The sequence below is a fragment of the Mus musculus genome, chromosome 2 (genome assembly GCF_000001635.26).
Source record: "Mus musculus strain C57BL/6J chromosome 2, GRCm38.p6 C57BL/6J".
NCBI lineage: Eukaryota > Metazoa > Chordata > Mammalia > Rodentia > Muridae > Mus > Mus musculus.
Window position 1 is genome coordinate 119,463,089 of NC_000068.7, and position 16,712 is coordinate 119,479,800.

The following is a 16,712-nucleotide window of genomic DNA, read 5'->3' on the forward strand; positions in this document are numbered from 1 at the left end:
TTTGGTTTTTCGAGACAGGGTTTCTCTGTGTAGCCCTGGCTGTCCTGGAACTCACTTTGTAGACCAGGCTGGCCTCAAACTCAGAAATCCACCTGCCTCTTCCTCCTGAGTGCTGGGATTAAAGGTGTGTGCCACCACGCCCGCCTTAATCCCAGCACTTTAATCCCTCCATTCACATGGGTAAATGGGTCTCTGAGTTCAAGGTCAGCCTGACCTACAGATTGAGTTCCAGGAAGGACATCCAGAGCTACACAGAAATACCCTGTCTTGGGGAAAAAACAATTTCCATTACAACAGCGAGCAGCCGGTGTCCAATCACTCATTTAATTATCAAACTGTAGTATGCATGCAACCTGCAGCCTTATTAAATACAACTTTATCAGTTATGATTGCCCTGGTAGCCAGCAAGGTGGCTCAGTGGGTAAAGGCATCTGCTGTCAATCTGACAGCCTTAGTTCAAGGTCAAGGACCAGAGTAGAAGGAGAGAACCGACTCCTGAAGTTATCCTCTAATGCCCCCACACATACACACTGTGGCATATATGTGTATACAAACACAAAAACAAACCAGGGTATAATAAAAAATGTTTAGGAGTATCAGGCTTATATATACTCATTTGTCTCAGATTTCATTCCTTTTCAAGGTCAAACCTTTGTATGTACATGTGTGCAGAGGCAGAGTGTCTGCCTCTATCTTACTCCATTTTTTTTAAATGTACATAACATGAGTGTGCGCCATGGGTATGTGGAAATCTGTGCTTTACAGGTTTAGGGGTCAAAGTTATTAGATTGACTGGTTGGCAAGTGTTTCTATCTACTGAGCCATCTCAATGGCCTCTCCTTCTTTTGAGACAGGGTTCTTAAAGAACCCGGAATTTGCCACTTTAGTAGCTTACTGTTGAGCTTGGTTGGTTGCTCTGTATTGTAATGCTGAATTCTGTACAAGCAGGGCTAGGTCCAAGAGCAGATTCTCACGCATACCAGCCTTTGTTGTGCAAACCTTGTTCCTTAATTTAAAACTGATGTGAGATCTGGTCTGTAGCAATGTATTATAACGCTAAATACTGGCCTAGGTTGACTCTGGGACGAGTAGCAGAAGAGACTAGATGTAACTTTGCCCCCTAAATTATCCCTGATTAATGAATAAAGATGCCTGCAGCCTACAGGCAGAAGAGAGATGGGTGGAGTTTTGGTTCCTGGGACAGGAGGTCTGAGACAGGAGACCACAAGGAAGAGAAAAAAAACATGGCCCTGAAAGCTGGTCAAATGGAGTTAAGAGCAGCCCAGGCAGAACAAATTATAACTCGGGGTTATTGATAGGGAAATAGATACTAATAGCTTAGAGGGTAGATAACTGCCCAACTCTAGAGCTTTAAAGGCTCGAAAATATAAAGGCTTTGTGTCTTTTATCTGGAAAATAAAGGATCTGAGGCAAGATAAAACCTCTGATTAAATATTTTCTACAACTTTGGCAGGGCCAGCAAGTCTCTGGAATTGTGATATCCCCACCTCCAGTACTAGGACTCAAATGCACGTCTCTAAACCCTTTTTTTTTTAACTTTTAAATTGAAGTGGTAGAGGTCCTAACTCTGGTCCTCATGACCATGTAGCACTTTAACCCACTGAGTCATCTTTTCCATCCCTCTCTGCTTCTACTAAGATACTTTTATATATTTATGAGACCATTAGGGTCTCATCGGTCTACATTAATTCCTGGGAACCTTAGACTTTATATAGTGATTTTTTTACTTTAAGTTGCACATATTTACTGGTCACAGTGGCTCATGCTTGTCACCCCAGAACCCTGGAAGCCTAGGTATACAACTAGACTAACAGCCACAGACTCTGTGTCCCTTGAGTATGGCAGTGCTCAAGAAACTGCTGCTGGGGAGAGCCAAAAGGCACTTCTAAGCAGACAGTGAATGCTGGGTAAACTGAATGTGTTCCTAAGCCGTTAAATGAAAAATGCCAGCCAGGCAGAAGTGGCACACGCCTTTAATCCCAGCACTTGGGAGGCAGAGGTAGGCGGATTTGTGAGTTCCAGGACAGCCAGGACTATACAGAAAAAAAAACCAAAAAAAAAAAAAAAAGTAAAATGCCTTCATTTATTGGGCAAATCTGAACTAGGGCTGAATCACACATCTATGATTTTATAATCCTTAAATTATATCAGGCCTATTCTTAAGCCTAAACTACCCTCTGCTCTAGTAAACTTAAAGAACTATACACTCTTTATTTTATATATCAACTATTTTGTTAGAGTATACGTGTGTGTAAACATGCTCATGTATTCATGGCATGAGTATGAAGGCCAGGGGGTAACTTTCAGTGTTGGCTTTCTCCTTCCACCATGTGGATAGAGGGAGATGATTAACTTAGCCTTTACCCACTACACCAACTCTCCGGCCACAGCTACCACTTAAGCCGATCAAGCCTTCATCTTTCAAGCAGTTTTAATTCTCTGAGATTTGGTTGTTTTTACCAAATTTACAATTACTATCCTATTTTAGTCTAAAGATAGAACTCAAAGCCTCACACATAGTAGCTAAATATACTGTCACACCATAGGAGTCATATTTCTTCATCTTTACATGAAAATCCCACCACTGCCTTCATCATTTTCTACAAACTCCCCAGATGCTCAATCTGTTTGGTGTTTGTTTTGGGTTTGTTTTTTTTCTTGGTTTTTCGAGACAGGGTTTCTCTGTATGCTATACATCCTGCTGTCCTGGAACTCACCCTGTAATCCGGGCTGGCCTCGAACTCAGAAATCCGCCTGCCTCTGCCTCCCAACTGTTTGGGTTTTGTTGTTGTTTGAAGTATAAACACTGGAAATCATATAAAAGTCTAAGAGTAAAACCAGAAATAGTGGCTCATACCTGTAATCACTGCACTAGAAAGGTAGGAGTATTTAAAATTCAAGGTCATCCTCTGCTACATAACAGGTTCAAGGCCCTCCTAGACTACAAGGGACCTTGTCTAAAAAAAATGACAGGAACCAGGATAGTTTTGGTTCAGCTTTTCAGTTTGCATTTAAGATGCCCAGAAAGGAAAGGTGCCTTGTCAAAGACATACAGTTAGCCTGGTGGTGGTGGCTCATGGCTCTAATCCTAGCACTCAGGAGGCAAAGTCAGAAGCAGACAATCTCCAAGTTCAAGGCCAGTCTGGTCTCTAGAGCAAGTTCTAAGACAGTCAGGGCTGCCCAGAAACCTTGTCTCAAGAAAAGATACAAAAAGGTTTTAGTTTTGAGTGAGTGTGCTGTCAAGAGTACTACAGACTGAACTAAGGGCAACTGAGCTGCACTTCTGGACACATTCATTTTATAATTTTAAGTTTTTTCCTTAAACTTTACTGTGTATGCATATGCCTGCATGTAGAGGAAAGCACACTTTTGGGAGTTGGTTCTCTCCTTCCACTGAGGGTTTAGGGATCTAAGTCATGCTGAAGAAGCCACAGCACATACTCTGACCTGCCAGCTGTCTGGTCGAGCCAAACTATGCTTTCCATGTTCTGTGGAATGACTTTCCACTGGCCTTTCTGACAACATATCTGAACAACATTCATGGGGATAAAGTGATCACCATTCATATATTATTTAATCCTACAGATATTTACTCTTTTTCTGTTTCAACATTTTATTCTACTCAGCAACTAACTTCGGAGGAGAAAAGCCACCACATGCAAAACTGGAATAACTCACTTGTTTATATGTGTTGGTGTTTTGCCTGCATGTATGTCTGTATAAGGGTATTAGATCCCCTAGAACAGGAGTTATAGTTGTGAGCTGTCATATGGATGCTGGGATTTGAACCCGAGTCCTCGATTGCTGAGCCATCTCTCCAGCCACATCACATGTTCTTTCACAGGATGAAAGACTATTCGTAGCAGCATTTTTGAGGGTTGGTTTGTTTGGTCTCATGCTCTGCTGAATTCTCTCTGGCCTTGAACTCAAAGAGATCCCCCGACCTCTACTTCCCCTGTCCTGAGATAAGGCTGCACTTTATAGGTGCCTGGCTCTGCAGCATTACTTCTAAAGATACATCTAAACCTAAGGTACAGAAACTCGATGCTGTATCAGTTGTCCTCTCTTCCCACATGGGTAACAGCTCCCTCTCATCTGGAGCAAAACTGACTGTTACAGCCAGTGGTGTACTTACCTCATAAACGAAAACAAGAACTAACATTCACTGATGTGCTTAGCACTGAACACGTGATTTAGTTTAAGCAGTAGAAATTGTTTAATTTCCATTTTACAGATAAGGTCTAAGCTCAAATTTTAATAATGTCTAGGCTTAATGGTACACACCTATAATCTTAATTTATAATCCCAAGTAGCACTCATGAGGCAGATGTGGGAAGCTCAGACTCCAAATCAGCATAGACTACCAAGTGAGACTTGGTTCCCCCCCATTTATACACACACACACACAGAGCAGTTCAGTAACTTGCCTACTAAATGTATAAAAAGCTGAAGTATTTTTCTATTTTGTATTGGTTTTGTTCCTATAATTTTTGTGTTCAAATCCTTTTTTGTTTGTTTATTTTTTTTATTACGTATTTTCCTCAATTACATTTCCAATGCTATCCCAAAAGTCCCCCACACCCTCCCCCCAATTTTTTTTTTTTTTTTTTAAGAATTTCTCTACTTATCCAGCCTGGCCCAAAACTTGCTATGTGTAAACCAAGCTGGCCTAGAACTTTTGGAAATCCTACTGCCTCTGCCTTGCCAGAACTAGAATAAGGCTGTGCCACCATAATTAACAGGTTTTTGTGGTTGTGGAGTTTGGGGTTTTGCTATTTTTTCCCTGGGTGTGTGGGTGTGTGTAGATATTTAATTTTATGATGATAAAACATCAAACTTATGTGTAATCTTTTTTAAACAGTGAGATGCATCAGTGCATCTCCACAGCTGCCATAGGGCCCTTCCAGGATAACCCTGTAAAACTTGCACACTGAGTTCACTCAGGCTGACTCTTTCTGTTGTTTTTTTTTAAATTGCTGTTTATGGTTTGTTTTTGTTGTTGTTTTTTAATGTGTTAGTGTTTTGCCTGCATATATGTCTGGGTGAGGGTATCAGATCTTGGAGTTATATACAGTTGTGAGCTACCATGTGGTTGCTAGAAATTAAACCTGGGACCTCTGGAAGAGGAACCAATGCTCTTAACCACTGAGCCATTGCTCTATTGCCCAAGCTGATTTTTTTTTTCCTTGGTTTTGGTTTTTTTGAGACAGGGTTTTTCTGTGTAGCCCTGGCTGTCCTGGAAATCACTTTGTAGACCAGGCTAGCCTCGAACTCAGAAATCCACCTGCCTCTGCCTCCCGAGTGCTGGGATTAAAGGCGTGCGCCACCACACCCGGCAATGCCCAAGCTGATTCTTAATACCTTCATTTAAAAGGTCTTAGCAATCTGAGTCCAAGCAAGCCATCAAAAACATTCAGCCAACATAGCAACCTTAAACTGAGGAGCCTCCACCATCCAAGCACTGGGATTAATATTGCAGGTTTTTGTTGATGTTGTTGTTTGTTTTTTAATCTTATGTGTGAGTGCCTAGTGTCTGTGGAGACCAGAAGAGGGCATGAGTAGAACTAGAGTAAAGGACAGTTACCCCAAAAGCTGCCAAACAGATGCAGAGAATTGAACCTGGGATCTCTAATAGTACAGAAAGTGCTTTTAATCACAGAGCCATCTCTCTAACCCCAAACAATGGTTTTTAAAACATGGTTTCAGTAGATATCCTTGCCTGGCCTTGAACTCATTTTCTTTTTTCCTTTTCTTTAACATTTATTCATTTATTTTATGTATATGAGTACACTATAGCTGTCTTCAGACACACCTAAAGAGGGCACTGGATCCCATTGCAGATGGTTGTGAGCCACCATGTGGTTGCTGGGAATGGAACTCAGGACATCTGGAAGAACAGCCCAGAGCTCTTAACCGCTGAGCCATCTCTCCAGCCCCTTGAACTCATTTTCTAATCCAAGCTGGCCTCCAACTCCAAGCAATCTTCCAGCCTCAGTTTCCCAGGAGCTGGAAATTACAGGCACTCACTGCCACAACCAGTTATTAAACCCAAGTCTTTTAATTTGGGCAAGCTGGCACTGAACTCAGTGACCGTGAACTTTTAGTCCACCTGCTGCCATCTCCTGAATCCTGGGATTAGAGGTGTGTGTCACCACACCTGTCCTATGTGTTAATATGGGTCAAATCCAAGACTTTATATATGGTAGATAAGCGCTCTACCAACTGAGGTGTATCACCAGACCCTAAATACTATACTACCACATTCTAAACTATTACTGGCTCTCAGTAGATAACCTTGAATTCCTGGTTCTCCTGCTTTCTGTCAGAGCTGGGATTTTAGCTGTGTGCTACCACAGCCAGGTTACAGAAATGTATTTTATAAAGAAACCTAAAGTTTTCGGTAAGATTTTTATTGCTTTTTCATTTGTTTTGAGGGTGGTGGCTGGTTTTTGAGTCAGAGTGTACTGTCTGGCTAACCTGGAACTTGCTAGATAAACCGACTTCAAAACTGCAGTGATCCTCCTGCTTCTACCTCCAACTTAAGTGTACACCACAATACCCTGCAAAACCATACAATTTCACTCTTGGGAAACTGAACACCAGCGTCCAGCATTCCAGGTAGATATGCCAATTAACACATTAAGGAGGAGCCATTCAATGTGATGCTTTAGGTAACACCCATTAGGTTAAGAATTCAGCTGTATAAATTCAAGATTCAGCTGTTCATCGTGATACAATTTTTTTTATTTTTTAGAGAAAAAAAAATAACCATGAAGAACTTTGATGCTACATAAAGACTGCCTCCTGTATAGTCAGCACAAAAGAAAATAATAGAAAATAGAGAAGTCTGATATGAAGAACATTGAATGTGATCCATATTTTTAATAGAGTAGAGGAAAAAATGAACTGTATGGCATGCTTTTATATACATCATAACTAACAAGGACTAGGAGTCTGTGGATGGGTTCTAGAGCATGGTTCTTACATTTATGTGTTTATGTGCCCTGACACCCTTTGCAATCTAATAAAACCTGCTGTGTTAACCACTTCTCAGAATAACATATGTCAGTTCTAAGTGCTGGGGATCAAATTTAGTTCCCTGTGCACACTAGGCAAGCACTATATAACTGAACATAGGACATAATTTTTTTGTTGTTGTTGTTTTTGTTTTGATTTTTCAAGACCAGGAGTTTCTTGGTGTATCCCTGGTTGTCTCAGAATTCACTACATAGATCAGGTTGGCCTCAAACTCAGACATCTGCCTGCCTCTGTCTTTCAGGTATTGGTACCAAAGGCATCACCACATTTAGCAGAGAATATGACTTTTAAATTTATAAAATATAACATACACTTAAAAATTGATTTAAAGCCGGGCATGGTGGCGCACGCCTTTAATCCCAGCACTCGGGAGGCATGGCAGGCGGATTTCTGAGTTCGAGGCCAGCCTGGTCTACAAAGTGAGCTCCAGGACAGCCAGGGCTACACAGAGAAACCCTGTCTCGAAAAACCAAAAAAAAAAAAAAAAATTGATTTAAAAAATTAGCATTTTATGCCAAGCGGTGGTAGCTCACGCCTTCAATCCCAGCACTTGGGAGGCAGAGGCAGGCGGATTTTTGAGTTCCAGGCCAGCCTGGTCTAAAGAGTGAGTGCCAGGACAGCCAGGGCTATTCAGAGAAACCCTGTCTCAGAAAAAAACAAACAAACAAACAAACAAACAAACAAACAAGGGCTGGTGAGATGGCTCAGCCGGTAAGAGCACTGACTGCTCTTCCAAAGGTCATGAGTTCAAATCCCAGCAACCACATGGTGGCTCACAACCAACCATAATGAGATCTGATGCCCTATTCTGGTGTGTTTGAAGATAGCTACAGTGTACTTATGTATAATAAGATTTTTTTAATTAGCATTTTATTACTGAGTTTAATAACAAGTACAGGTAATATAGCCAGTAAGCCCTACACTCTGCAGCCTACATTAAGAATTGAAGAAAATGCTTACTCACATGTTATTAAGATGTAAATTGTTTCCACCCAAATTCAGAACCTTAATAACACTTGCCCTAGAGCTGAAACTGTAACTTAATGATTAGAGCACTTGCCTCCCATATATGGCACCCAAGGTTGAAGCCCTAGTACTGTCAGATCAGGTGGAATGAGGGCAGAGTTAGACAAGGAAGGAGGGAGGGAGGGAGGGATGAAAGAAGCTATAGAGTCCTGGACAATAGCTAAGATATCATTAGAGCCACACCAGTGGCTTCCATAACAAAATTGGGATTATTGACTATTAGGTCATGTTCACAAGAAGATGAACCTGAATTCTTATAGAAAAAGAGCCAGTGACAATTTAGGGGGAAACCTGGAAGTATAGTTATGATGACACTGGTTTTGGGTTTGGCAATATAGTTCAATTGGTAGACCTCTCGGGCCCTGGGTTTTAACCCCATCACCATATAGACTGGGTATGGTGGCACATGTCTAAAATTGTAGCTCTTTGGAGATGGTGGCATAAACCAAGAATTCAGTTAGCCTTCACTGACAGCCTGGGCTACAAGACAACTTACCTCAAACAAACAAAAAATGTTCTTTAAAATATTTCTGGGAGCCGGGTGTGGTGGCGCACGCCTTTAATCCCAGCACTCGGGAGGCATGGCAGGCGGATTTCTGAGTTCGAGGCCAGCCTGGTCTACAAAGTGAGCTCCAGGACAGCCAGGGCTATACAGAGAAACCCTGTCTCGAAAAACCAAAAAAAAAAAAAAAAAAAAAAAAAAAAAAATTCTGGGAAATTAAAAAAGAACACTGCTGGGGGCTGGCGAGATGACTCAGTGGTTAAGGGCGCCTACTGCTCTTCCAAAGGTCCCAAGTTCAAATCCCAGCAACCACATGGTGGCTCACAACCATCTGTAACGAAATCTGATGCCCTTTTCTGGAGTGTCTGAAGACAGCTACAGCGTACTTACATATAATAAATAAATAAATCTTTAAAAAAAAAAAAAAAAAAACACTGCCACTTACTGGCCATCTGATTTTACTGAATACTATTTTGTCACCTGTAAAATAGGGATAAACACCAACCAAATTTATTGAAAATTCTAAAGATAAGGTATTTACCTTGCTAACTAGCTTATTTATTATTTACTTATTAAACAAATTTATACATAAATCTATATAATGTTTAAATATATTACTAAATATACTTACTCATTTATGTAATTTTTTTTTCGACAGGGTATCTCATCAAAGCCCTGGCTATCTGGAACTCACTCTATAAACCAGGCTGGCCTCACACTCACAGATCTGAGTGGTGGTGGTATTATGGGCATACACATGACTGCCCAGCTCATTTACTTAACTTACCTAGAGACATGGCCTGAAGGAACCCAAACTTTGGGTCCTTACATGAAATTGTACCATGCCCAGTACCATCTCACCATGCTGGGGATCAAACTCAGGGCTTTGTGCACAACAGGCAAGCACCCTTCCAAACTACATCCCCAGCACTCTACATCCCAGCACTAACTGGCTTATAATAGGTTTGTAATACCGATGATGCTTCATCTCTTCTCATCTTCTGGATGCTAGCACGTATCAAAATTCTGAGGTTTAATAGTCAACTTTAAAAACTGTCCAGCCGGGCGTGGTGGCGCACACCTTTAATCCCAGCACTCGGGAGGCAGAGGCAGGCAGATTTCTGAGTTCGAGGCCAGCCTGGTCTACAAAGTGAGTTCCAGGACAGCCAGGGCTACACAGAGAAACCCTGTCTCAAACAAAAAACAAAAAACAACAACAACAACAACAACAAAACTGTCCTTAATCTTTAATCCCAGCACTCAGGAGGCAGAGGCAGGCGGATCTCTAAGTTCGAGGCCAGCCTGGTCTACAAAGTGAGTTCCAGGACAGCCAGGGCTACACAGTACACAGAGAAACCCTGTCTCGTAAAACAAACAAACAAACAAATAAAACAATAAAAATCAAAATAAATAAATTGATAAACATTGTCTTCAGGATACCAAGTGGCTCAGAGGGTAAAAGTACTTACAGAACTCACTACATAACCCAGGTTGACTTGGAGCATAGAACTTTTGATTCTGAGGCTAGAGAGATGGCCCAGCAGTTAGAGGCTGCTTCTCCAGAGGATATGAGTTCAACTTCTAGCACCCACAAGGCAGCGCACAATTGTCTGTAACTCTAGTTGCAGCAATCTGAAACCCTTATACAGATATACATGCAGGCAAAACACCAATGCACATAAAATAAGTTATTAAAAAAAAAGTCACAGCCCAGCCAATCCCAGAACTTGGGAGGCAGAGTCTGAGGCCAGCCTAATCTACAGAACAAGTTCTAAAACAGCCAAGGCTACACAGAGAAAACTCTGTCTTGAGAAACCAAAAATAAATTTTTTAAATGCTGGGCAGTGGTGGCACTTGTCTTTAATCCCAGTAGGCATATCTCTGGGTTGGAAGCCAACCTGGTCGACAGAGGGGGTTGTAGAATAGCCAATAGCCAGGGCTAAGCAGAGAAACCCTGTCTCAAAAAAAAGAAAAAAACTTTTCATTCTCTTAGCTTTGGGCTCCTATCTATTCAAATTATAAGCAGGCACTGCCAGTGTTTTGGGTTGTGGTTGTTGTTATTATTATTATTATTATTATTTTGGCAGAGGGTGGTGCTAGGGATCAAATTCAAGGCCCTGAATATGTCTTCTATCACTGAGGCACACACCAGTCCAGTCAGAGAAATTTTTTTCTACTCACATTCCCTATCAAAAAAAAAAAAAAAAAAAAAGACTATGTCCAAAACTGGTTTGAAAACTGGAACATGGTTACAGGGGCAAAGAAACTTGCCTCCAAACCCTCAGGAACCCACATGGTAGGAAAATAAAGAAGACTCCCACAAGTTGTGCAAATTTTCCTTTGACTTCCACACTTGTGATATGTTATGTACATATACATACACATACTAAATAAAAGTAAGTGTGTGTGTGTGTGTGTGTGTGTGTATTTTTATTTAACTTGGTTTGAAATCTTTTCTTCAAGTTGTAAAGCAATAGTCCTCATTCTGTGGGTCTGACCCCTCCCATCACAGGGGTTGCCTAAAGCAATCAGAAAACAGATATTTAAATTACAATTCATAACAGTAGCAAAACTACAGTTATGAAGTAGCAATGAAAATAACTTTATGGGGCTGGAGACATGGCTCAGTGATTAAGAGCACCAATTGCTCTTCCAGAGGTCCTGAGTTCAATTCCCAGCAACCACATGGTGGCTCACAACCATCTGTAATGGAATCTGATCTTCTCCTGGGGTTTCTGAAGATAGCTACAATGTACTCATACATTAAAAAAATAGATAAAACATATAAAAAGAAAATAACTTTGATTGGGGTCACTTCAACATAAAGACCCATCCATATTAACTAACGGGTTGAAGCACTAACAAGTTTGAGAGCCACTGATATAAAGGAAAGAACACAGTAAACTAAAACAATCAAATTTAATCCCTTAAAAACAAAATTCATTTTAGAATACAGACAGATACCAGGCAAGGTGGCTCAAAGCTGGGACTGCAGAAAATCTGAGGATGCCGTGGTTCATACAGTAAGTTCCAAGTCACCTTGGGCTACAACATTATGTTACCCTATCTTACCCCTCCCCTACTCAAGAAGATAAGCAGATTTTACTAGGCACACACATCATTTACTGACAAAGATACACTCTTGAGAAATGTGACCTTGAGCTCTGAGCTATTTCTGTTGTCATGTAAACATACAGTGGGCTTATACAAATGCTCGAGGTATGAACTACTATATTCCTGGGCTATGTGGCAAAGACATGGTCCTATACGTAATTCCAAAATGTCACTCATGAGTACATAGTGATTATTCAGTACCCTGGAGGTTGGTTCCAGTGCTGCTCTCTCAAACGATGCACTGTTTGACATAATCCACACACCTCCACATAGGTTAAGTCACCATTAGGTTATGCTTAAATGTGACACTAGATAAGCATGATGAGAGTAGTTGTTTAGGGAATAGTAAAATGGGGGTGGTGTGGGAGTTTCTGTTCAGAAGTTATAACTACCACAGACCTAAGGACACAGCACAAAAGAGACAGATGTAAAGTGAATAGTGCTCAGACCAGTGCAAGGGAGAGTAGGACTTGTGAGCAGCTGAGGCAGCCCTCAACATAGTTTGCCTACACACCACTTCATTAGCCTGTTCATCAGAGTGCTGGGTCCAAAGCAAATTCAAGTTCTGCTTTTTGAAAAGTTTTGAAGGTTTTTAGACCCAAAGTTGGATAAGTACAAAGATGCGAAAGCCTATGCAAAGAACCACCAAATCAACAATCTCAAATGGTTATTTTATACAATGATGGTGCTTGTTAATTTCTAGCATAAAAGAAAACCAGATAGCCCATACCTTTATTATCCCATACTTTAATAGGAGGCAGAGACAAGAGAATTATGAATTCAAAACTACCCTGGCTCATAAAAAACCAGAATGGTGAGCTGAGACATTTCAGCATTAACGAGCGCTTACTGCTCTCTCATAAGACCAAGGTTAGGTCCCTAGCACCCACATAGTGGCTCACAACCACCTGTAACTCCAGTTCCAAGGGACCTGATGCTTTCTTCTAACTGGCCCCCATGGGCTCCAGCATACATATAAGTACATCATATACTCAGGCTCACATACATAAAACAAAATGTTTTTTAAAAAAGTAACAGCAATAAAAGAAAAGCAACAAAGTTTACATGCTATATCATACATAAATCTCAAACATGTTACATGAAAGCAGCTGGTAAAATGTGGGTACATATTTGAGCATGCCTTTAGGTAAGTCAGAAATGTCAAGCATAGCACATCTGCTGGGCAGGGTTGCACACCTTTAACCCCAGCACTCAGGAAGCTTAGGCAGACTGATCTCTGTAAGCTGCAGGGCAACCCACTCCACATAGTCAATTGCAGGACATCCAGACCTACATTATGAGACCCTGTCTCATTTAAAAAAAAAAATCTAAGACAGAAAATAGATTGTTACCAAATGTTGTGGGAAGAGGAAAAAGTGACGTTTAAGAAACTTCTAGACCTTCTTTTAAAGTCAATGTTAAATGGTGGTGATAGGTGTACAGTCTGCAAATACTGAAATTTTCTGAACTGTGCCTGATTCACTTGAGCTGCAATCATATCTGATAAAGATGTTACTCCTTCGGGGGAAAAAAAAAAAAGCCAGAGATGGAAGTGCAGTTATAATCTTAGCACCATGGACGCTAAGGCAGGAGGATATCAAGTTCCCGGCCATCCAGGCCAAAAACAAAAAACAAACAGGAAAAAGAAAAAAAAAAAAAAAAAAAAAGACACGACCGGAAGAAAGGAAGCATCAATAACCCACAGTGAAAATTAGGGATGTAAATCATGGATCACTAACTGGGAAAACTAAGCTGATCATCAGCGATGTTTTAAGGAGTTCAACCTCCAAATTCCTTCCCGAGTCCTAAGAAGTACAAGAATGTAAATCAAAGAGTCCTGAGCACAGTTGGTTCTGAACTAAAATAGTTAAACGCCTTCTTCGGCAATATCCAACTTCTAAACTGTAGGGGGCTTCCATCCTCCGTGATTACGGAAGTAGTACTTTTCATCAGCAAGCTCAAGAAGGAATTGTCAAAGTAAGATGACACTTGCTGAGACGCACTGCAAACGCCTCGAAAACCCAGAAGTGCTGTCACAGACACATTTCTAAGTCTGTGCACGTGTTAGCCTGTCCCCGTCTAACACCAACTAGCAACTTGCATCATTCGCCCGTAACCGTGGCTCGCTCCCCATTAAACTGATACTCTATCCAGTCCATAGATCTCATTCGTTTGAATTGACAGGTAGAACCCTCGTCCGGTTCCTGGTCCAGCCCGACAAGCCTCCGCCCTGCCCCTCCCCACTCCCAAACCCACACACGTGTTAGAGCGACACCGCCCCACCGGGTCCCACGTGCACCTGGCCTAACACTCCCCACGTGTGGGTGCTCCACGGGCTTCCTCGGGTGGCCGAGGTCACCCATAACCCCGGAGAGCCAGAGATACACGACAGGAGAGCCGAGGCCCAGGTCTCTGAGGTCCCAACCCTATGGGGAGTGTCCACACCCATCCTCTCTAACCCCAACAAACCCCAGGGCCGGGGGCGACGGCCCCTTTAAGAAGCGGCCCAGTCGTCGCCCGCAGAGAGGGGCGCACAGGGGCCTACACGACACCCCCTCCGTCCACCCGCCCACGTCTTCTCAACCTCACCTCGGGCCGAGGGGCCCCGCCGCCGCGGCGGCGGCGGAGGGGGGGCGGGGGGCGGGCGGGGTCCGGAGGGGGGGGTCGCCCCGCCGACTGTGGAGCCGCGCTTCGCTCTCGGAGGCCGAGGGACGGTGACTGCGTTGGACGGGAACGCTCCTAGCTCGCTCCCTCGGCGGCTCCTGGGACCCCAAGATGGCGGCGGCGCTGAGGCGGCTGCGGGCGCTGGGCCGGCGGCGGCGGCGGCCACTTTCACTCACTGAGAGGAGCGGAGCAGGGACACGGGGAGCCATGGCGGGGGGGAGGAGAGGCGCCATAGCCAGGCCAGAACAATCGAGCAGGTACTCGGCCGGCTTAGCCCTGCCCCGCCCACGCCCACTGCTAGTCGCTAGCCCGTGTCCGCCGACCGTGCCGCTACGGGCGGCCTCGTGCAGCTTGTACCCCGCTGCCGCCGCCCGACGCCCCGCGCGGACCGGGGTTCTGGGGGAGACCCTCATCTATACTATCTGAGTGCAGATTGGTCGGGGCTGGGACTGGCGAAGATTGCCGAAAGGCGACGGGGAGGAGGAGGAGGATGTCATCGCTAGAGTGAGCAAGCAGATCTCGCGGGAGGAGATGTCGCGAGAGCTCAGCGGCCCTGCAACTGCCACAGAAAGGTTACTTTTCCGGAAGTAACGTCAATGGAAACCGCCCAAAAACCAGGGACTCATTTTGGTCCTGCAGGTGGGAGGGACTGCTTGGCGTTGTCGCTGGAAGTTTTCTCCAGGTAGTGCTGGCCTACCCCGAGGCCAGCTCGGGCGGGGATGGATCCTTGTAAGAGCCAACTTGGAGACGTCTCCTGGTCGTCTTCCTGACGACACTGTCCCCCTTCGGCCCGAGACCGTTGGCACGAAGGCGCTTTCACCTTCCATGCACTTTCCATTTCCCCAGTGGGGTGAGTCGCCCTGCCCACACTCGAGCAACCGCAGAGCTGGGGCGGGCGGGGCGGGGCGGGGCGGTTGTTTCATGGTTATTTTGTCTGGGTTTGGTTAATAGCCCAGGCTAGCTAGCGTCAAGCTCGGGGGATGTCTCCTGCCTCAGCCTCCCGAGGACTGAGGTTACAGTGTGCGCCATCATGCAGTCTTCTGCACTTAATCCACTCGTTTCCAAGACGTATATAGAATTGTTGGACTTCACCCTTTCGTTTTCTGCAAGAATCGCTTGTTTAATATTATCTGTTTTGCCTGTACTGTGCCTTGTGCAACTCCAGTTGGGTCCAAGTTGCATCCTTTGGAACTGAACTGCTTAAAATTAAAGTCTAGAAAATGATTATTTAAAAAATGTCTTGTTTTTTTTTGTTTGTTTGTTTTTCGAGACAGGGTTTTTCTGTGTAGCCCTGGCTGTCCTGGAACCGCACTTTGTAGACCAGGCTGGCCTCGAACTCAGAAATCCGCTTGCTGGGACTAAAGGCGTGCGCTGCCACGCCCGGCTCTTTTTTTTTTTTTTTTTTTTTTTTTAATGTTTCTTGGCCTCGATATGCTTTAAGTTCAGGAGAAAAAGTGTCCGTAAACAAGACCTTAAATGTTCACAAAGTTTAACAGTAACACTTTATAAGAGGGTCTGGCTAGACAGCTCAGCAGACACAGTCACTTGTCACCAATTCTGATAACCAGACCAGAACCCACATGGTACAAGTAGAGAGCTGACTCCTGCTTACTGTCCTCAGACCACCACATACATGCTGTGGCGTGTGCGTGTGATATATATACACACAGGCGATCTTTTTAAATTACAAAAATAATTCTGCAAGAATCAAAGCAAGTAGAAAGAAGCCCATCTTTTTTTAAAGAGAGAAGACAAGTGGAAAGAAGAACTCCAGAAAGCCTTGTGTTATTTTGCCAAAATAGCCTGCTCAGTACTGATGCAGAGATCCTGTTTCGAGAGGCATAAAGCCTGATGTTGCCCTACTTCAAAATTGGAAGGAATCGCAAATGCTCAAAAATGGTTCCCTCACCACGAGCTTGGCTTCAGGGAGGACAATTCGGAAAAATTGTCCGGATACGCTCCCCCACATATCAGCTGCCCAGTTGGGCAAGGTGCCACCAGTACCCACGAAGGAAAAAACCAAAATGGAATTACATGGATGTGTTCTCTCTGTTCCACTTCTGATCAGTTTCATTGTAACAGTACTAGCCCTGTCAAGATAATCGATCCCAGATGAGAACTGTGTTTGCCTCCATTTCACTTACCCAGCACCTCATTTGGGCTGATATTCTAGCACTCCTGAACACTATCCTTAGAGCTGAAACCCAAAGGCCCCATCTAGTGTGACCAGTAAATCCTAATAGACTAGACACAAATGGATCTGTCCCTACAGTAAATCTTACGTGACTGGCTCTGAATTGACCCTTGAGAAGTACTTCATAAGACTTTGAAGGGGTGGGGAGCTGCT

General features: G+C 43.5%; 1 protein-coding gene across 2 annotated transcripts in view; it reads right to left on the reverse strand.

Annotated features, from left to right (window-relative positions):
• Ino80 (INO80 complex subunit) overlaps positions 1-15,597 on the reverse strand; it is a 105,644-nt gene extending 90,047 nt beyond the window's left edge. Inside the window, exon 1 of one of the 2 annotated variants that reach the window (XM_030252004.1) lies at positions 14,291-15,597. The gene's annotated coding sequence lies outside the window, so the exon portion shown is untranslated. The remainder of the gene's footprint in view (positions 1-14,290) is intronic. The other variant, NM_026574.4, reaches the window with a different exon arrangement.
• Between the last annotated feature and the right edge of the window lie 1,115 nt (positions 15,598-16,712).